The sequence below is a fragment of the Pinus tabuliformis genome, chromosome 8 (assembly GCF_031772625.1).
Source record: "Pinus tabuliformis cultivar Carrire ecotype Pingquan chromosome 8, CPIR1, whole genome shotgun sequence".
NCBI lineage: Eukaryota > Viridiplantae > Streptophyta > Pinopsida > Pinales > Pinaceae > Pinus > Pinus tabuliformis.
The window spans coordinates 743424078-743429396 of record NC_142294.1 but is presented as its reverse complement, the minus strand read 5'-3'; the positions used below and the strand labels follow the sequence as shown (position 1 = coordinate 743429396).

Here is a 5319-nt window from a genome sequence, read left to right as displayed (position 1 = left end):
CCGAGTTGTTGGCCTAGTTCTCTGAACCATTAAGAAGGAGCCAAGTGTTCCTATTGTTCTGAGCACAAGAAACAATAAAGGTCTACTATGCAATGGAGCTATCTCTCTTTTACATTCTGGGCATAAGTATGCTTTTGGATAAGTCTTTTGAAAAGAACTTTATTCTCCTAAGAGGCCAAGAAAAGTGCAAGAACACAAGAATATGCCAAAGGTCATTTCATGAAGCCAACCTTGGAGAAAGGATTACTCTGTTCTCGATCTTGTGGTATGGAGGCAAAAATGTTATGGCTGGTGAACTCTATCTTATATTCTCTCTGGCTCTTCAATTCAGACAGTGAATCCGACCTATTCGTGCCTCTTTGTTCTCTGAGTTATTGAAGAGAAAAAGTTTTGTTAATGTCGATTGTTTTATCTGAGAAGATGCCTACTTATTCCTTGTGCTTGTAATAAGGCCAAGAAGCCTATGTCACATAAAGCACTACTATATACTAGCATGCTCTGTGAATTTGGCTGACCAGTATAGGTCATTGGGGCTGTGATTTCCTTATCTCCGGGCTATAAAAGAAGAAAGGTGGTGGAATTCTCATTCCACATATTTGTAAGGAAGCGGAGAATCTTTTAAAGGATAGTTCTAAGGCCCTTCATAATTTAAGGAAGTCGAGATTTTGTATGCATATATTTGCAAGCCTTGAAAAGACAATCAGTGGGCATCCTATGTCATCTATATTAGTAAAATCAAGGAACCCTATTTTGTGTATTGAAGAAGAGGCCAAGTCCTTATCACTGTTACAAGCGCATATATATATATATATATATATATATATATATATATATACATATACAAGTGTTAAAAGCCTGTTCCATTCAAGCCAACTTGCAAATCAATAAGGAATATATATTCATGTCTTTGAAACCTTCATAAGAGGTGCCCTGAAGCCAATAAAAATAGAGGATGCAGTTATGAGAAGGGATGTTCCCTTTAGACATCAGTCTAAAAATGATTTTTGAAGAATAGTAAAATCCCTCCATAATGTCATTATCTAGCAGTTGATGTGATTTTGTTGAGAAGGTTTAGTGGCAGCCCTCCATGTGATCCTATTTTTGGCTAGCAGCTGAAGCAAAGGAAGTTCATCCAAGAAAAGTATGCAGCTCCTTTGTGTTGGCACCATTGGATAAGGGTGACAGTACCCTTGGAAGTCTGGAAGATAGAAGAAGTGCGAGGCACTTTGGAGCAAACCCTTGTAGCAGCCTGTGTGAACATAAAATCAGAGGTATGGTATCTCTCAAGGTGCCTCATGAAGAACACATTGGAAGAAGGATGTGCATGGCTGATCCTATGTCTTGGCGAGCACGATGAGCAGAGGGAACTGTGAGGACCCTGATTTTGGCATCTTGATTAGGTCATTGGGCACTTTGATGCGTTGAGCCAGGATCTTATGAAAGACGGTCTTATGAATATGGATGCCTAGATGCGAAGGACCCCTCCTCATCATGGATTGGGTAATTTAATGCATATTACCCATTTAATGCAGTAATTTAATTTTTTTAGGTACTTTTGATATGCTATTTGCGGAGGTAATATTTCAATGTTCTTACAATAGGAAACATCTAAACATTCAAGTGTGTTGATGTTTCTGTCCAACATATTCAGTCGAAGAGTAGTCGTATAGCATTCAAAACTTCTGTCAAGGTGATTCGAACATCAAATGAATTTCTCAAAGGAGCTTGCGACAGGATGCCCCACCCACAGGTCTGCGCTTCGACTCTCGCAGGCTTCTCCGCTGAATCCACGCAAGCAAATCCTCCTCAGGTCATCAATGTTATGGTGAAGGCATTGATTGGCATAGTGGAGAGGACATTCATGGTCAGTTCAAAGCTGACAGGGGAAGTGGCCCTTGGATTAGAATGGGATGCTCTCGAGGACTATCTCGAACTACTGGATATGACAGTCGATGATCTCTCCCCAAGCCCTCTCCAAGTTCAGCTCAAACGCTCCTGGCGATGTGAAGACATTTCTCAGCGTAGGTCTCACCAATCAAGATACCTGCATGGAAGGATTCACCACTGCAAATAAAAAAAAATAATAAAAAACAATATGACCGCCCATGCCCTAGATCCGCCATCCGCCAGGTTTCAGAACGCTTTCACAGCACAGGCACCCGGTGAAGGCCAGGACAAGAGCCTGGCTCACCGGAAGAAACAAAAATGCTAATGTCCGAAATGTACACCCAAAAAGGTGCGTCGTTGTACTCGTCGAGCATCACAACTCTAGTTTTCCTCTTGCGCTCTGCAGACACTGCAAAGCCAAAAGTAATGAGATTGATACCATGCTGTAATCGGTTATGCTGACCATTGCATAAACCATTTCCCAAACGAATTTGTAACCATTTTGTAACCATTCTGATCGAATGGTTGAAACTTTTGCAATCGTCTAACATAGGATCCTATGGTGTACAAGGATGACAGGTGGGTAGAGAGGGGAATTAATTTCAGAGGGAATGCCTTACGGCGTAATTAAGAGTTTAAATGCATGTTGAATAGTGATGGTCTAATCCCACGACCTCAACCTAGTTATCATGTCATGATTTGGCATGAACGACAATCCTCAACAATTTTCATGCCTACCAAAGTCTATTAAACCAACTTTTCTTCCCATTCTATTTGGTCAACTGTTAAACAATAAGCATGAAGTATACACACATGCATTACAATAAGCATGAAGTATACACACATGCATTATGTTATGTCTCTGAGCCATGGGTTTTGTACTTCGAAGTGAACCAAAAGGGGTTAAGATTTTGCTGGATTATCCAAAACGTAAGAAATGCACTACAACGTTGGATGGTTTCCATTCATAGAGATGGAACATTTACTTGAACATCTAGGGGAACAAATCATAAGATGGGAATTCCAAAGAGCTTCATGAAGAAGAAGCCATGGGTTTTGTAGTTCGAAGTGAGCCAAAAGGGGCTAAGATTTTGCTGGATTATCCAAAATGTAAGAAATGCACGTAAGAAATGCACTACAACGTTGGATGGTTTCCATTCATAGAGATGGAACATTTACTTCAACATCTAGGGGAATAAATCATAAGATGGGAATTCCAAGGTTGTAGATGTATATGGAAAGTACAAAGAAACTTATCCTTCTATTTTATTTTCATAGAAGTTTAAAGAAAACCTTGGAAATCCAAAATTAAATTTGCCATTATGGGTTAGTGAAAATTCTATTTTATTTTCATATTAGTTTAAAGAAAACCCTGGAAATCTAAAATTAAGTTTTCCATTATGGGTTAGTGAAAATTCTAGATGATCTCATATAACTTTAAAGAAAACCCCGGAAATCCAAAATCAAGTTTGCCATTATGGATTAGTGAAAATTTTGGGTGAGCATGAGTTAAAAAGTAAAGGAGAAATTTGGGACTATTCAAAAATTTGCCATTATGGGTTAGTGAAAATTCTATTTTATTTTCATATTAGTTTAAAGAAAACCCTGGAAATCTAAAATTAAGTTTGCCATTATGGGTTAGTGAAAATTCTAGGTGATCTCATAGAACTTTAAAGAAAACCCCAGAAATCCAAAATTAAGTTTGCCATTATGGATTAGTGAAAATTTTGGGTGAGCATGAGTTAAAAAGTAAAGGAGAAATTTGGGACTATTCAAAGGGAAAAACGACAACAAAAGAGAAGAAAATGAAGCAAAAAAAGAGCAATCCTATTGTTAAAAAGCAACCCTAATTCACTTGGGAACAATATTGAGGTGGAAGACTTAGAGGAAGAACAAAGTGATGATGATATATTTATCAAAAGCTTGGTAAAACACTTTAAAAAGTCTTACACTTCAAACACGAGTAAAAACAATGAAGTCTTATAAAGTGTTTACCAACAAACACCATGTTATAGAATCAATAAATTCCGCAATTTCAGAATTTGAGGACAATCTCTTGAATAAGGAACGGGTCAAGTTGGAATCCGTTTCGCTTTTCATATTTTTAACCTTTAAAAAAGGTTAGGTGCCATTTCCTCTCACATTCGATGAAGTTTAAAATCATAAACAGAGTTTTCAATGATATCAACGTTCTAAAATATCTTCGTTTTATCATTCTATTCCTTTTCATCATTTTTAACCCTTCAAAAAAATTAATTAATTATTTACAACATATAACTTTAAAATTTTCTAATAAAACCACTGGAAAATATATCTAAGCTATATAGTATCATAATATTATTTTGGAAAACGAGTTCCAGAGCAATAGCTCATTAACACATCACAAACCATCATAAAATTAACCTGCAAAGCTTTAATTTTTATTGAAAGTTCTCTTCATAAGAGTGCCACATAACAACATACTAAAAATAACCAATAGAACATATTTGACAGTGTATTTAATTGCCAGCTAGCTAAGAATTCAATGAAATGCGCATTTAGACCCTATTCATTAAAATATATGCCGAGAATTTTGACAGCCACCACGCAGACGCAAAACAAGGTGAAGTGTAGACTCCTTCTGGATGTTATAGTCGGCCAAAGTTCGCCCATCCTCCAGCTGTTTACCAGCAAATATGAGCCTCTGCTAATCAGGAGGAATCCCTTCCTTGTCCTGAATTTTTGCTTTTACGTTATCAATCGTATTGGAGCTCTCAACCTCCAGTGTGATCGTCTTGCCTGTCAACGTCTTCACAAATATCTGCATACCACCACGGAGCCGAAGGACAAGATGCAGGGTTGACTCCTTCTGAATGTTGTAATCCGCCAGAGTCCTCCCATCTTCAAGTTGCTTCCCAGCAAAGATCAATCTCTGCTGATGGTCTTGCCGGTCAGGGTTTTCACAAAGATTTGCATCCCGCCTCTGAGCCGGAGGACAAGGTGAAGAGTCGACTCCTTCTGGATGTTGTAATCGGCAAGAGTGCGTCCGTCCTCAAGTTGCTTTCCAGCAAAGATCAACCTCTGCTGATCCGGTGGAATCCCCTCCTTGTCTTGGATCTTGGCCTTGACATTGTCAATTGTGTCAGAACTCTCAACTTCCAGGGTAATTGTCTTCCCGGTCAGGGTCTTGACAAAGATCTGCATCCCACCTCTAAGACGGAGGACAAGGTGAAGAGTGGATTCCTTCTGGATGTTGTAGTCAGCGAGAGTGCGTCCATCTTCCATCTGCAAAGATGAGACGCTGCTAGTTTGGTGGAATTCCCTCTTTGTCCTGAATCTTGGCCTTTACATTGTCGATGGTATCAGAGCTCTCCACCTCAAGGGTTATGGTCTTACCGGTCAAGGTCTTCACGAATATCTGCATCTTTAAACGAAATCAACACAATACACAAC

General features: G+C 38.8%; 1 pseudogene; it reads right to left on the bottom strand.

Annotated features, from left to right (window-relative positions):
• Positions 1 to 2144: 2144 nt before the first annotated feature.
• On the bottom strand, positions 2145 to 5319 carry LOC149237714 (polyubiquitin 11-like; annotated as a pseudogene).